Here is an 18,249-nt window from a genome sequence, read left to right as displayed (position 1 = left end):
TGCTTTTAAGATTCTCTCTTTGTCTTTTACTCTTAGCATTTTAATTATGATGTGTCTTGGTGTGGTCCTCTTTGGGTTCCTTTTGTTTGGGGTTCTCTGAACTTCCTGGACTTGTAAGTCTATTTCTTTGACCAGGTAGGGGAAGTTTTCTGTTATTATTTCTTCAAATAGGCTTTCTACATCTTGCCCTCTCTCTTCTTCTGGTACCCCTATAATTCTGATGTTAGTACGCTTGAAGTTGTCCCAGAGGCTCCTTACACTATCTTCATATTTTTGGGATCTTTTTTCTTTTTCGGTTGGGTATTTTTTGTTTCTTCGTATTTCAAATCTTTGACTTGATTCTTGGGATCCTCTTGTCTGCTGTTGGATCTCTGTATATTATTCTTTATTTCAGTCAGTGAATGCTTAATTTCTAGTTGGTCTTTTTTCATATCCTCCAGGGTCTCACTAAATTTATCGGCAGTTTCCATAAAATTCCTGAAAAACCTTATAAACGTGGCCTTGAACTCTATATCCAGTCGTTTGCTTTCCTCCATTTCTGTCATTTGTGACCTGTTTCTTTGTCTCTGCATTTTTTATGCTTCCCTGTGTTGGTAGAGTGGCCCTGCGCGCCAGGTGTCCTGTAGGGCCCAGTGGCTCAGCCTCCCCAGTTACCTGAGGTGGACACTCTTGGTGCACGCCCCTGTGGGCTTTGTGCACAGTCTTGTTGTAGTTATGCCTTGATTGTTGTAGAATCACTGGGAGGAATTGACCTCCAGGCCAATTGGCAGTGAGAATCAGCTGTGTCTGCAGAGGGAGAACTTCTGTGCTGAAGACACCCTTCTGGGGCAAGACTTGCTTCAGTGGGGCTTTGGTGCTCACTGAGTCTGCACCCTGAGTGTGTCCCTTATGGATCTGAGTTGTAATCTGGATGGTCCCCCTCTGACCACTAGGTATACTGGCTCTGGGATCTAAGGAGGTGCTAATTTAGCCTCTGCCTGAGGTTACACAGCAGGAGCTACGAAGAGAACTGCAGATTCCCCTTCCTTTTTTGGAGTTTGGAGGTGCCCTGATGAGGCCCAGCTGTGAAGCAATGCAAGCTGCTGTGGGGCCTTGGGCCTTCTCTTGGAAGTTCTGGGTCTGTCTGGCCCAGCTGCAGTTAGGTAATTTTCAGGTTGCAAAGGGCCGGGGCATTCATATGCAAAAGCCTCTGCCGCAGCCTGGGTGGGGCGGGGTCTCAGGGAATCAAAGGGTGGAGCAAGCAGCTATGGCGGATTCTCAGCCCTGCCCTAAGGGGCCGCGTGTCTCAGTGTCCCGGTAATTGCTGCAAGCACCTCTGAGGGAAAGCCGCCCTCAAGTTCCGAGTTCTGCCCGCTGCCAGACAGTCCAGTTTCTCCCCATATGAGTCCTGGGTCCCCAGAGACTTCCCGGAACCGGAGTTCAGAGCAGGCAGGAACTTGTAGACTCCCTCCTGATTCAAAAAGACAGCCGAGTCCTCAGGTGCCAGCCCCTTTCCATGTGCGCGAGCCTCCATACCTCTGCACTTTACTTCCGCAGCTCCTCTGGCTCTCAGTGTGCTTTTCTTTCCTTCTAGTTGTAGAATTTCCACTCAGCCAGACTTCCTGTAGTTCTGGATGATGTCCGTTTTGTCTTTTTGTTGTATTTTTGAAGTTGTTGTGGGAGGTAGCAATTTCCCAGTGTTTATCTATGCCGCCATCTTAGTTCTTACCCACCCCCACCCCCCGCAGGATAGAGAAAAAGGAAGGGAGAGGGAGAAAGAGAAACAGGTTGGCTGCCTCCAGTACACACCCTGACCAGGGATCAAAGCCACAACCATAAGCCCTGACCGGGAATTGAACCCCCAACCTTTTGGTGTACAGGATGACACTCCAACCAACTGAGCCATACTGGCCACAGCTAAAAAGGGTAAATAGCATTGCCTAATATGATGAAAACATCCACTCCACTGAACTGTATAGTTCTTTAGGGCAATAACTATTATTCACTTCATCTTTGTATGCCCCACAATACCTAGAACAATGTCTACAAACTTCTTAATAAAAGTTTACTGAGCAAATGAAAGGTCCCATAGTTCTGGAATGGCTGTACACCTCTCTCTCTCTCTCTCTCTCTCTCTCTCTCTCTCTGTTTCCGTTTTTTTCATTCTAGGGAATAAGTTTAAGTTCTGCAACCCTCAAAATCATTCATACTCACATGCATACGTACTTATTTACCAAGTTTACCAGATCCCTCCTTCGAATCCCAAAAGCACAAGTCTCTGAGGCCAAAATCAACAGCTGCTTCATAGGTGAACTTCAACACCAAGTAACACGTTGGGACAAGTAATTAAGGATCTAAAATCCATTTGAAATTGCAGGGGAAATTTTGGGAAGTAGAATGTATTTATCAGAAGTGGAATTTGGCCAGGATTCTAAGGAAAACATCAATTACTCTTTGATAGTATAAAGTAGTACATAAACACTGTTTAATTGAATTTCTGTGTAAGGTAAGAATTTCAGAGATCCACCAAAGAGGCATATCAGCACTGGACAAATTCTTTGTACTTTCATAATAACCTCTTGTATCTAACAAAGAAAACCTCTTGTCAGGTTAGTAGCAAAAGTGAATCCTAGTTGAAGGAAGTAAGCGTTCAATCTATTGTGCACATTCAATTCTTTTAGATAGCTCCCTTCAGCAAAGTAACTCCACTGTCTCAGATATCTCAATGTGGAAGACACGTCAAGAGAGTTGATTTCATCAAAATCAGACAGCACTTCTCTGTCCAAGATAGTTTAGGTGTGATCTTGCTTGATGTGAAAGTGAAGGAATGGATTGGGTAACCTTCCAAGATCTCTAACCACCTTCAAGATAAGAATTCTACTAAAGGATCTAAACTAAAACATAACAAATATAAATAATTTAAGTGATACACTAGCTAAGTACAAACGTGTGGACCTAGTCTGAAATCTGACTCAAGGCAATTGTTTTTTTAAAATGAACTAATTAAAGAAATTGAACAATTGAATATTTGATGACATTAAGGAATTTCTATTAACTTTTCAGCGTAACAATGATAAGGATATTTTAGAGATGCATACTGTAGTATTTGTAAATGAAATGATATAATGTCTAAGATTGGTTTTGACATGACGGAGAAGTTTGTGAGGGTGTGGCTAAACAAGATTGTCCACGTATTGATAATACCTGAAGTTCAATGATGGGTATACATGAGGATTCGTTATACTATTTATCTTCACTTTTGCATGTTTGAAGTTCTTCATAATAAAATCTTTTTTTGAGGTAAATGAATATGACTGTTCACTATAGGTTTGAACATAGATGGGATGAGCCATGACTCAAGTGCAATTTCTAGTAACACAACAATTTTCTTTCTTTAAAAAAAAAAAAATAGAATGTACATAACCTGGAAACTGTATAATTTTGTCACCTCAATACAGTCAATAAAAAGGAGAGGGAAATAATGTAAATAAATGAGAGTGACATTTTATAGGAGTAATTTTGAACTTTTGCTAACTCATAAAATAAGTAAATTTTTTTTCAAAATTTTTAAAAACATAAACCCTCATACTATTCTGTTTGAATTTTTCCAATAAAAGTTTTTTAATGTATTATAAATCAAGCAAATCACATTATTTTTCTAAATTCCAATTGAGCTGAATCCAATCAATTAATGATTTTTTGACCAATAGATAAAGCCAAAGCACTTTGGTGGGGTTTTATCAAGCACTTTTGTTTATAAATGTGCAATAAAACAATTCATTGTGTGTTTGTAAACATTCAAATAAAATTTACTGAATTCCTACGTGCTCTTTTTTTAATTTAAATTCTTTATTGTTTAAAGTATTACATGAGTCACCTTTTTCCCCCATTGACCTCTCCCCAGCTGCTCCTACCCCCCAGCACATGCCCTCACCCCCTACTGTCCGTGTCCATTGGTTATGCTCATATGCATGCATACAAGTCCTTTGGTAGATCTCTTACCCCCTTACCCCCCGCCTTCCCTCATTGGTTGGACAGTCTGTTCGATGCTTCTATGTCTCTGGTTCTATTTTGTTTATTAGTTTGTGTTGTTCATTATATTCCACAAATGAGTGAGATCATGTGATATTTATATTTCTCTGACTTATTTTGCTTAGCATAATGCTCTCCAGTTCCATCCATGCTGTTGCAAATGGGAAGAATTCCTTCTTTTTTACAGTAGTTTAGTATTCCATTGTGTAGATGTACCACAGTTTTCTAATCCACTCATCTGCTGATGGGCACTTAGGCTGTTTCCAAATCTTAGCTATGGTGAATTGTGCTGCTATGAACATAGGGGTGCATATATCCTTTCTGATTGGTGTTTCCGTTTTCTTGGGATACAGTCCTAGAAGTGGGATTACTGGGTCAAATGGAAGTTCCATTTTTAACTTTTTCAGGAAACTCCATACTGTTTTCCACAGTGGCTGCACCAGTCTGCATTCCCACCAGATATGCTCTTATTAATATACTAAAAGATACTGTGAATACCAGAAAAGTAGAAAATGGTATTTGCCTCTTTGAGAACGAATAGCCAAATTCAAATGATGAGATTTATACATAAAATAGAGAATAAGAATCTGAATACTCAATAAGTTAACTTACATTGCTAATCAAAACCTTTAGGTATTTTAATGATCTCTAAACAAAACTGAACCCAACGAAGTAACTGTTCAGTCCAAATTACTACATCTCTCTATTTACTTTATTTATAATTATTTTTATTTTATTACCGCTTCAATTTTTTTTTAAGAGTCTGTTGCTGCCTGAACTTCTTTAAGCCTATGTGCAGGCAGACTGTGAATTGACTCAACATGGTCCTCTTCCTATTGCTCACATTTCTTTGTTGGTTTGTTTTTTTTTTTTTTTTTTTTTGGTTAATCCTCACCCAAGGATATTTTTCCATTGATTTTTAGAGAGAGTGGAAGGGACAGGGAGAGACAGGGAGAGAAACATCGACGTGAGAGAGACACATTGAATGGTTGGCTCCTGCACGTGACTGACAGGGCCCAGGGATCCAAATTGGAACTGAGGTATGTGCCCTTGACCAGGAATCAAACCCTAGACCTTCAAGTGTGCAGGCCAATGCTCTAACCATTGAGAAACACTGGCCAGGGCTCAGTTGCCTATTTATACACAAATGATGAACTCTCAGAATGGCAAACTAAGAAAACAATCCCATTTAAAAAAGAAGAAGAAGAAAGAAAGGAAAAAGAATGCAGCCCGGCCAACACCTTGATTACAGCTTGGTAAGACCCTAAGCAGATAACTCACCTAAGCCATGCCCAGACTCCTGACCACAGAACTGTGAGATAATATACGTGTGCTATTTTAAGCCAATAATTTGGAGGTAATTTTTACAAAACAACAGAAAACTATTACAGTAGAAATTTTAAAATTGTAATATGTAAAAGTACAGTTGGATCCCACTATGCGCTGTTTAAAAGAAAACAAATAAACAAAAACATGCAAAGCCAAAATATTTGTTTGACTAAAGTCAGAATGTCTTTAAAAATGGCTTATATCCCACCCTGACAAATAGTTTTTAGATTTACTCATATATATTTAGAAAGTCACAGCAATTGCAGGAGAAATAACTAGGAAATTTGGTGTGTGCTATATATGAATTAGAAAGGAAAATAAAATCCACTAATCTTCACATTTTAAACCAACTTTGCACTCCTGGGATAATTGGTCATTACTTGTTATACTTTTAATTTGCTAGAATTTTAAGAATTTTTTTAATTTATGCCTATGAAGAATACTGGTCTGTAGTTTCCTTGTAATGTTTTTGTGTGGTTTTATCATCTGAATAATGCTGCCCTTATAAAATAAATTGAAAAATATTCCCTCTGCCTCATTTTTTAAGTTTTCTATGTCCTTATTTGTTTCTAGTTGTTTTCTCAATATGGAGAGAGTGTTGAAATCTCTGGCTAAAACTGTGGACTTGTCTATTTTACCTTGCAGTTCTATCAGTTTTTGCTTCATGCGTTCTGAAGTTTGTTATTAGGCACATAAACATTTAGGATTGCTGTATCCCCTTGATAATTGACCCTTTATCATTACAAAATGAGCCTCTTTATTCTAGTCTTTGCTCTGAGATCTACTTTGTTTGATACTATTATAGTCACTATATCTTACTTTGGGTTAGTGTTAGATGTTACATCTTTTTCCATTTTCAAGTTATTCATATCTTTATATCTAAAGTATGCATGCATATAAGCATAACCAATGGACACAAGACCATTGGTTATGCTTATATGTAGGGGAGGCCGGGGGAAGGTCAAGGGGGTGGGGGGGGAAGGAGACATATGTAATACTCTTTGTAATACTTAAGCAATAAAACAAAATTTAAAAAAATATATAAATAAATAAAGTAGCCTTCTTCCACTAGGTCAGGCAGCTCTCAGCTAATAGGAGCCACCGGCAGGAGATGCGGGGGGGAGGGGGGGGGGACGGAAGGGAAAGACAGAGTATGTCTCTCTCTCCCTGTCTTCTGGGTTGGATGACAGTTAACGTGGGTCTTGGGAAAAGCTGCCATTGGGACTCAGCATCTCAGTGATGTAGAGCAAAGGAGACGAAATGAATCAAGTGCTTTTGCTTATCTTACAAATCAGGAATATACATGGGGGAAACTGGCAGGAAATTGAATTTGGCTATAGCTTTAAGCACAGAAGCTATTTTTACAGCATTTCTTGCAGATAGATATTTTCATTTTTTTGGCAGACTGACTTTTGTATCTATTCCTTAAATTGGTTTTAAGCTAGGAGACAGGAGTCTTATCAGCCACCCAAAACCTTCAATAAGTAATTAGATCATGTTTGGGGTATGCCACTTGGAATCTTGCTAATTCTAACAGCAAGGGATCATTGTGAATCTTCAAAATGTGGAGAAATAGTATGAGACTGTAAAATGGAATGACATCTGTGCTTCTAGTTCCTCCTTCAGCATCTCTACTGTGAGTGACATTGTCAAATCTGCGTCTGCTGCTGATCTCGATGTCCAAATGTAAGGCTCACATTGAGAGCTATTACTATCAATCTGACAGGATCAACTTCGCTCATATGAATGAATGTTTTAAAATGTAAAAAATAAATAAATAAAGTAGGCTTCTTATAGACCATTTCATATGACTATTAATGTAGTTGGGTTTAACTTTACCATCTTGTTTTATTTCTAGTTAGCCAACCTGCTCTTTGTACCCTTTATCTTCTTTTTCTGTCTTTTCTAATTTTGGGATTGTTATTTATAATTCATTTTATCTCCATTATGTCATATTAGTTATAATTCTTTGTTCCAGTTTGAATGTGTACATGGTTTTTTGAGGATTTACTTATTGTGGCCTCCAATCAAGTAATATATGACTTCATTTACATAGTCCCGCCTTATCTGCAGTTTCACATCCCAGTTTCAGTTACCCATGGTCAACCCGAGTCTGAATATATTAAATGGGAATTCCAGAAATAAACAATTCATAAGTTTTAAATTGCAAGCCATTCTGAATTGTGTGATGAAATCTGTGCTCTCCTGCTCTGTCCTGCTCAGTACATCAATCCTCCCTTTGTCCAGCTTATCCACGCCTTATATGCTACCCATCCGTTAGTCACTTTATAGCTGTCTCAGTTATCAGATTGGTTATCAGAGAGAGAAAGAGAGACCAGATTCACATAGCACTTATTAAGTATATTGTTTTATTATTAGTTATTGTTGTTAATCTATTACTGTGCCTAATTTATGTATTAAACTTTATCATAGGTAGGTATGTATAGGAAAAAACAAAATATATATAGTGTTTGGAACTATCCATGGTTTCAGGCACCCACTAAGGGTCTTGGAATATATACTCACTGGTTTAAGGGGGACTATATACTGCAGAAGACTGTTACAACAGTATACTGCAGTTTCTCCCTTTTTGGTCTTTGTGCTATTGTTTTCATACATCTTATACCTGCATATGTTATAAATCTCACAATATATTGTTATAATGGTTGCTTTAAACAGTAGGTTATCTTTTAAAGAGATTTTTAAAATAAGAAAAAATGTCATGTATTTACTCACATATTTACCTTTTCTAGTGTTCTTCCATTCCTTTGCATAGATCCAGATTTCCATGTTATCATTTTCCTCTTTAACATTTCCTGTAATGTAGGTGAGTGATAAGTTATTTCAGCTTTTGTGTGTCTGAAATGTATTTTGCCTTTATTTCTGAAAAATATGTTTATTTGGCCTAGCATTATACGTTGACAGATTTTTATTTTCAGCACTGCAAATGCTGCTCCACTATGTTCTGGCATGCAATGTTTCCAACAAGAAGTCTGCTAGCATCCCAACAAGAAGTCTTGCATCATTGTCACAAAGATATAAAATGTCATTGGCATTTTTTATGTCAATAAAAGAATACCTTTATTTTTCTGGACATCATGTATCTTTTTTTACTGAATACTTTTAATATTTTTCCTTTGTCACTGGTTTAATCTTTTCCCCTTATCACTGTTTTTACTATTGTCTTTTTATTACTGTTTTATTTTGGTGTTCATTCTTCATAAGTCTTTTTGCTGTGGTTGTTAATCTGCACCCGAGGATATTTTTATATTGACTTTTAGAAAGAGTGGAAGAGAGAGGGAAAGACAGTGAGAAACATCAATGTGAGAGAAACACATAGATTGGTTGCCTTCAGACCAGGGAGGAGCCTGAAACCAAGGTACGTGCCCTTGACTGGAATCAAACTCAGGACGCTTTGGTCTGCAGGCCAATGCTCTATCCATTGAGCCAAAACAGCTAGGGTTCTTCATAAGTCTTATGTTTAGACTTTGTTGAGCTTCTTGGATATCTGTCAGTTGTTATTTCTTCAAATAATGTTTTTATTTCTCCATCTTTCTCCCCTCCTTTGGCAATTCCAAGTACATACAAGGCTGCTTAAAGTTTCCCACAGTTCACTAATGCACTATTGATTATTTCTTAAATACCTGTATTCATATCCTAGGGCTGCCTGAACAAACTACCAAAAGTTGGTGCTTAAAACAACAAAAATTTATTCTCTCACAGTTCAGGAGGCCAAAAATCCAAAATCAAGGTATTATTAGCATGATTGGTTCTCGCTGGGCACTCTGGGGAAGAAACGGCCCTGTGCCTCTCTCCCAGCTTCTGGAAGTTCCCTGCAATTGAAAGGACAGAACAGGACTGATAGCTGTGACCTAACCCCTCTTCCAAGAAAAAGCCGCAGAGTGTATCAGTTACTCAGCCTGCCCTTATCTCGGCCAGTGGGAAAGCGGGGGAAACTAGCCCAAGGCCAAAAGTATGCTAGCCACCCCCCTGTCTTTGTGTAACCAGACCCTAGCTGCACCCTGCCCTTGCGTCACTTGCCCCCCCCCCCCCCCCCGGCCCTCACTCAACCAACCGGAATTGGCCAAATCAGTGGTCAGAGTGTGCCCCCACCCCCCGACCCCAAGCCCTATAAATTCTTTGTTCTCTTGGAACTCTGGGCTCTCTCGCACCCTATCACTGCGTTGGTAGGGGAGGCAGAGGGACCAAGTCCCGGGCTTGAATAAAGACTCTATGCTTTTGCATCGGACTCGGAGCTCCCTGGTGATGTCCTTTGGGGGATCTTGAAATCTGGGCATAACACAATCTTTGGCATTTCTTGGCTTGTAAGTGCATCACCTCAATCTCTGCCTCCATCTTCACAGGGCCCTCCTCTCTTCTCGGGGTTTTCCTTATTTGTTTCCTTTCTCTTAGGGATTACTATGCTTCACTACCTGATGACCATTGTCTGAAAACTATCCTTTCACATATTTTGTTGTTGTTTTGTTTCCATAGGAGAGTAAATACAGTCTCTGTTTTTTATCTTGTCCAGAGGCAGGAGACTCCCCCTAAACTGAAGGAGTACACAATGGTGTAAATACCTTCTCTATGAAATTTAGTATTTTTCATCCTGAAAACTACATATATGTTTCACACAATACAATATCTCACATGGAAGTAAATCACTATAGAAAAAGCTATGGTGCCCAGCCGGCGTGGTTCAGTGGTTGAGCGTCAACCTATGAACCAGGAGGTCATGGTTCAATTCCTGGTCAGGACACATGCCCGGATTGCGGACTCAATCCCCAGTGGAGCATGTGCAGGAGGCAACCGATCAACGATTCTCTCATCATTGATGTTTCTATCTCTCTCTTCCTCTCCCTTCCTCTCTGAAATCAACAAAAATGTATTAAAAGAAAGAAAAAGGGAAAAAGGAAGAAAAAGCCATGGTTGTTTATTATGATAAATAACTTAGACGGTTATAGACATACTTCTTTTGAAGGACTGAATGTTCAAATCATTGAGTTAGACATACCAGAATTGTTGAAATGCACACCAACAATATTGTTCTAGGATAGATATCTTTACCCTATAGAATTCAATATTTGTAACTTTTCAGGCCCTTTAAAAGAGGAAACAAATTGAGTGAAAATTGCTAAGTGTATTTTATCTTTAAACTCTTCGATTTTGGAAATTTTTCATTAGTGGTTTTGCTCAGTTTTTAAATTCTATCAAGTAGATAGAAATTTCTACTATGGTAGCTACCTACAGCAAGACTTTTTGAAGCCTAGTAAATAACAGGAAATCTTCTATTAGGGAAGGCCCTAATCCCATTTCCTCTCCATCTCTGTGCTCGCAAAGGGTCCACTTTAGTGACTTATGAGGAAGGAATGGTATATCATTCACTCACTTCTTATTTTTTTTCAAAACATGTGTTCGGTGGTTTCCCCAATGAGAGAATGGATACTAAGTTTGAATGTTATAAATGTCCTGTAGTGGAGTCCAGTCTAGGGAGACACAGAGAAAAGTTTGGTATAAGAAAGCACTGAATGGCAAATCTCTCAGCATTTAATTCTAATCTAGATGATGTAACTGAGCACCAATACAAGAGGCCTCACAACTCTACCCACACACCGTAAGCCTCCAAAATATCTGTCTCTGCAAGCCCAGACATTCCTTTAGCCTACAGCTGCTTTGGGTAGTGAGCTTGCTTGACTTGCCATGGCAAGGTCTGTGTATTATGAATAAAGTGGGGGGAAATATTTGAATGGGCCCAATTGTACACTATCCCATGTCCCACTAGTACTGGTCGGAGTAAAGAGAGTGACAGAGCCTGCAGTACAAACCATAGACTGTTTCTTCACTATGTTGGGAAAAGACTTTTAACTGGTACATATAGCCTCTCCCAATATTTGAACAATGGGTGCCAAAAATGGGAATAGTAACAATCTGAGTCACTCATATGTCAGGTGTTAGATATTTATTCCTTCCAGAAATAGATTTCTGACCAGAAATTAGTTCTAATTTCATAGTCTCAATCCTGTAGAAAGTTTCTCCTCAAACTTAAGACATTTCTATTTCCAGCAACAATTGTAGGTTAGTCAGGGAAGACAGTCTCTGACTTTTTGTCATTGTTTAAATGCTATTTACCTGTTGCTGAGCTACAAAGGGTATCTCCTGTTTCTTATTTTGTTCTCAAAGAAAAACTTCCCAGTGAAAAAGATTTTTCATTTCTGTCTGTAGCTTTGGGGAAATAGGCATTCTTAGACATTGCTGGTAGGAATGCAAAATAATACATCTATGAAGAAGAATCTGGCAATATCTAGCAAAATTATATATAGATTTTCCAGCAGTACCACTTTTAGGAATTTATTCCAAAATATACTCACAGAAATACTACAGTGAATTATGTAGTGGGTTACCCAGATGCCTTTTTTATGACATAGGCTATGGGAGATCCTATTCCTATGAGTTTGGCAGCCGATGGCTCTCAGCTGAGATCCTCTCTTCAAATTGCCTTTTGCTGAGGAGAGCTACCTCCCAATCCACATCTGGTGACTGTTCTATTCAGGGGCATACAGTTCAAAGAACAACTCTGAAACCCCATCTAGCCCCAGAGCTCTCCATGGTATTAGCTGAGACCTTTGGTGCATCTCCATAGCAGTTCAACTGTTTCCAATGCCCAATGCTTCATCCTTCAAAGGTTTGATCCCAAAACTACTCACCAATAACTTCCTACACGTAAATCCCTGCCCAGAATCTGTTTCCCAGGGAACCTAATTGATTGGTGCCAGAGTGGTCCAAAAAAGCAGACCCTAATATGGGATTTTAGAGCTGGCTCATTAGCCAGCTGGCTGACAGTGAGGACCAGATCATGCTAGTAGGTGAAGCATTTGATAGTGTTCGACATGTTGTAGCAGTGCAATTGTTTAAAGTTTTACAAGTGGTAAACAGAGATAGGACACGGATGGACAGGAATGTATTGACAGTTGTGATACCTCAGGCTTTTATGGAATCATTAATTATAAGCACAAAAGAATTAAATCACTGTTGCTGAGTGCCATTGATGGGCTGGAAAAATAAGACAATCAAAGGCTAGGGATAATTATTACTTTAGAGAGAAATGCAAAACTCAAAACTCAGTGATCCTCCTTGGTAGCAATTGAAGAGGCTATCTCCTGTAGCCAGGGGACAGAAAAACCTGAGGACCATTCTCAGGGTTCAAGTAGGAATAGCGGAGTTCCAGAGAAAGGTGAATTGTCATTTCTGCAAAGTCTAAGTCAGTGCCCTGGTGGGAAAGGATGTCATAGTCAGAGCCCTGTTTGGGTCTGGGGTTATCTGAGTTGATTTACTCAAAAATCATAAAACCTCTGATCATCCATCCCTCTGAAACCCCGGGGCCTACAGAATGGTCTACCCCTCTAAGTTAGATGCTAGCCTTCCACCCACCACCTTTGCTTGGAGATAAAGCATCCCCTCTCCACCCTGCCCTGTCTCCCCCCAAGATTGAACCCCTCTTCTCCTTCTGACTCACATCACCAATAACTAGGGTTAAGCCTCAGTAGAACCCAGAAGAAGTGCTAGAGCAGGTAAAGGAGGAAGGGGACTATGTGCTGAAGGAACTGGAGGATCTAGCCAATCTGTAGTGGCAGGAGCTAGAAACGAATGCATAGGATTGGATCCTAAGCATAATGGATCAATAGAAATAGGACATCCACCTTGGACAACGGACAGTTTTTCAGAATGGGAGCACTTTCCCGGGATAGAGGATTTAGCACTTTGGCCAGAACCATGTTGAAAGGTAGAAAATTCAATAGCCTACACTATGTGGAGTGGAAATACCAAAACTGCCTTGGAAAATGTTGCAAGAAGTGATCAAAAAACTCAGAGAAATAGTCAGGGCAGAGTGGATATACTGTATAACACCAGACACTCAGACCTATTAAATATGTTCCATGTGAGAACCTCAAGAAGGACTTGTTTTCCCCAAAGTGATAAAGAATGAACTAGTGAGAAGAGCACCAGAATCATTAAGAAGCTCAGTGTTGACTATTCTCTATAGGCCAAACCTGAGAGTAGAAGAAGTCGTATTATAGAACTAGTCTTATTGATGGCAATGGGGATAATGTTCCTACCTCAAGATTCTTAAGTAAATCATACCTGCAAAGTCCCTGTTGCCATGTAATCTACTCATAGGTCCCAGGGATTAGAATATGGGCATTTGATGGGGGGTTGGGAGGGAGGGCATAGGGGCATTATTTTGTCTGCCACAGATTCTGATTCAAACAAAATAACTATAAAAAGGTATTTTCACAGAATTGGGAAATTTTGACCATAGATTGGTTATCGTATATAGGAATTGTTATGAATTTTCTAAGGTAAGATCATGGCATTGTAATTTTGTTTTTAGTGTAGGCCATCTGTTGGAGATGCTTACTGAATTATTTATAGGTAAAACTATATGCTATCTGGTATTTGCATTAAAATGTGTTTAAAAGAATAAGGGAAATAAATGAAACAAGACAGACAAAATACTAAAAATTGTTAAGTTACAATATGGTCACAAGGGATCAAAATACTTCTCTTCTACTACTGTGTATAATTGAAAATTTCTAGCCCTGACCTGGTAGCTCAGTTGGTTTGAGCATCATCCCCATATGCCAAGGTTGTGGATTTGATCCCTGGTAAGCAGAATAACAAATCTCTCTCTCTCTCTCTCCTCTCTCTCTCTCTCTCTCTCTCTCTCTCCCCCTCCCTCCCTCTCCCTCTCTCTCTTCAATATAATTTTTTTTAAAATAAAAAAAATTTCTACAATAAAAAGGTTTTTTAAATCAAAGATAATATGGTTTACAAGAAAAGGAATGGAAAGGAAAAGGGATGTGTCTAGGGCTTCAATAAACAGTTCTTGTCCATATATCTTTGCATACCAGTGTGAATGTACAGTGAGATAAATTCTTAGACACAGAATTGCATTTAAAATGTTGATAGTAATTGCTTTATATGTACACTAAGGTTGAACAATTAAGTGAACAGACGGCAGATGAGCCAGGTTTCTCACTATGAGAGATGAGAGTTGCAGGATAGAATGAACCATGTGGTGCTGGATTAAAGTCAGCTTTTTAAAACAACTGAAGAAATGTGTACTTGTTCTTTAAATGAAGCTGCAACACTGTGCAGGAACTCCACAAACACACAGAACAGAATAACCTGTTTCAGAATTCAGGTTAGTTACCCTTGGTAAATTGGACAAAGAAGCAATAATACATGCAGCAAGTATATTACATTTTTCTTTTTAATCCACAAAGCATTTAGCACACTATGCTAAGCAAAACACAATTAGAAAAAGTAAAGAAGCTTCATTCTTTACCGATTATTCACTATTTTCATATAAACTTTCTACTTTTAAAACAGAAGATGACATTTTAAAAAACTCTTAGCCATGAAAGCAATAGGAATAATGAAATCCTAAAATATGCACTATATTTTGCTGAAGTACACTTCTGTAATAGTAAGTGACAGGAAATGGGAACTATGCAAAAAAAATCTAGAGAAATGAATGGAAATAATAAATTGCTTGAAACTTCAAATTACATAGCTAGAAAACAGAACCTTTGATAAGTAATCTCAAGTACATTTTGCATTGAAGAGATGAAGTCTTGAAGCAATTCCATCCCCCTTTTTCCCATCTCAGCTATAGCTTGCCAGTGACCTGAGATTCATACCGTCCTCATTCTCTAGGGAATAATATGAAAGTGACTGTTTGAAAATAAAATGAAGGATTGAAACACTATACTTCAGAAGACAGAATCAGTTACCTGACATTCAATACCAATCCTCACTGTGTTAAGAATGTCAGTGTTTCACATGCCCCGGAAAAGAGTTGTTTCAATACACGCTTCTATGACTTTATTCAGTTTGGTTACACCTCAGGGAGTTTAATTTCATGCAAAGCTTTCAGATAATGCTTTCCAGTGACAGGAGCAAGTCCACGTATCATAAGAGAGCACTCAGAAGTTCAGGGAAAATTAAAGCAGCCTGGGTTGCTAAAGCTTCACCAGAACTTTGGCCTTGCCCTGAAGTTAGCCTTCGAGAACTGAGAAAGTAGTGTCGGCAAATCCTGATATAAACATAATGGAATGAAAGATGATCTGGTTGGATCGGGGCTTATATTATAGCCATAAAGGGAAATGGCAATGAGAAGTGGATGTCAGAGATTTAACTAAACTGAACTGATTTCATGAAAGGCTTAAGAATCAGCCTGGCTGGGAAAAGAGAGGAAAAACACCTGCACTACTAGTCCACACATGAACAGCGCATTTATTTTCAAACAAAGAGCAGATAATGCTCAAGCTTTGGAAGGGGAGATCTATTTTTCAGAGAAAGTATGGACACCTGAAAGAAACACATGGGCCATTGTGTTTAGGAATGAAACATGTGATCTAGGGAAATGCCAGTTTATCCAAGTTTTGGCTGGGTTACTGCTTTGTTAAGAGAAGGGACATATTTTTGAAACAACTGTGATTAACTGAGGTTTAATGTACTTTCTTGTAATTGCCTATAATTTTAAAAGATTACATTGTAGCTTGTAAGCCTGGTTAAAAAAAAAAATCAGGTGATGTTTTTTAAAAATACAACATCATATGTGTTTTATTGCCTCGAATTTATCCCCAAATACAGAGATAATGTATGTTTTGGTATTTGCTAAATGTCGTTTTGTTGATTCAATTTGGCTTCTCTCTCCACCTTTGGTTTCTTAACATGGCTATAACACCATCAATTATTTAATATTTCTCAAAGTTTATGTAATCATGCTCATTGACTAAAAATTCATTCTGCACAAATGGAGCTTCAAGTACTATAAACTTTCACAATTCAAGAATGAATATAAATTGTTAGAATTTCTTTTTTATTCTCATACTGTTTCTGAACAAGAAGGACCTTCCTCTTAAACCCATCTTTCTTTGGCTGTGTGACCACAAAAGTTTGATAACCTAGCTTCTGCACCCTTCTTTCCTCTATCTGCACTTCAGTTTGTTTCTGAATGAAGTACAAAGCTTAGTGCTCTTTCTGGAAAGATCTGTGAGCTTTTCTCTTGAGTGATATTTTGGGTAGCTATTGACTTTTAAGTAACAATTAATCTACCTCAGCTCTTAGAAGATATTATTTCAGCCCAGCTGATGTGGCTCATTGTTAATGTTATTAAAGTTAAACTGGGATAAAACTAATACAATATTGAATGTCAATTGTAATTGGAAAAAAATTTAAACAAGGAAATTCTATCATTTGCAGCAGCATGAATGAACCTTAAAGGCATCTAAGTGAAATGAGTCAGAGTAAGACCTATAATGTGGAATCTAACAAAAAAAAAACTCATATAAAAAGAAATCAGACTTGTGGTTACCAGAGGCAAAGGGTGGGGAGAGAGAGAATTGGAGGAAGGTAGTTAAAAGGGACAACCTTCCAGTAATAAGATCAGTAAGTACATATGTAATGTACAATATGATGGCTATAGCTAACACTGATGCAGGATACATACGAAAATTGTTGACAGTAAATCCTAAGACTTCTCATCACAAGAAAAAATGTTTGTCCTTTTTTTCTCACCTTCTTTCTTTTCTTTTTATTGTTTCTATATGAGAAACTGTATGTTAGCTAAACCTAGGTTGGTAATTATTTTACAATATGTGTACATTAAGCCATCATGCTGGATGCCTTAAACCAGGGGTCCTCAAACTTTTTAAACAGGGGGCCAGTTCACTGTCCCTCAGACCATTGGAGGGCCGGACTATAGTTTAAAAAAAAACTATGAACAAATTCCTATGCACACGGCGCATATCTTATTTTGAAGTAAAAAAACAAAACGGGAACAAATACAATATTTGTATTTGCATGTGGCCCGCGGGCCATAGTTTGAGGACCCCTGCCTTAAACTTATACTGTAATGCACATCAACTATTTCTCAATAAAATGGGAAAATGTTTCAAAAGTTTAAAATCTTGCACAATGAAAATTAAAAATTAATTAAAATACGATATTTTTAATATTCACAAATATTTAGAAATTAAATCAAATGAAAAATTCACAAGAGAAATTATAAAATATTTCTGCTGTGCCTATGATGCCCCTCTGCTTCCTTTTGCAGTGTCAGAGAAGCTGTGGAAACAAAGGCTGATGAAGGTCTAATCTAAATTTAGTCTCTTTCATTCTTTTAACTTTTATTTGAAATAATTATAGATTCACAGAAAACTGCAATGATAATACAGAGAGGTCTCACATACCTTTCACTCAGTTTCTCTCAATAGTTACATCTTAGTAACTATATTTACTCAACACCAGGACATTGAATTGCCATTTTCTGTCCCATTTGATCACATGTGTATATTCATGAAGCTACCACCACGATTAATATACAACCATCAGCACAAAGATCTCTCTTATGTTAGCCCTTTATAGTCACATCCTCCCCCCATTATCCCTAAACTCTGAGAACCCTAGTTTGTTCTCCATCACTACAATTTGGTCATTTTCAGAATACTTTATAAATAAAATTATATAGCATGCCTCTTAAGATTAATGTTTTTCACTCTGCATAATATCCTTGAAATCCACCCAAGTAATTGTATGTATCAATACGTAGTCCATTCCTTTTTATTGCTAAGAAGTATTCCTTGATATGGATATACCACTGCTTACTTAACTAGTCACCTATTATAGGACATTTTGGTTATTTACAGTTAGGAACGATTACAAATAAAGCTGCTATGAACAATTATGTAAAGATTTTTGGGTGAACCTGTTTTCATTTCTCTGGCATAAATACCAGGAGTATGACTGCTGGATTATATGTTTGATTTTTTTAAGAAATTGCCAATTGGTATTGGCACTATTTTTAAAATTTGAGCTGTTACCATAGGTGTGTTAGAAATAGTT

This window comes from Myotis nattereri, assembly GCF_964212035.1.
Source record: "Myotis nattereri genome assembly, chromosome: 8".
Taxonomy (NCBI): domain Eukaryota; kingdom Metazoa; phylum Chordata; class Mammalia; order Chiroptera; family Vespertilionidae; genus Myotis; species Myotis nattereri.
The sequence above is the reverse complement of the archived record's forward strand: the minus strand, read 5'-3'. Positions refer to the sequence as shown.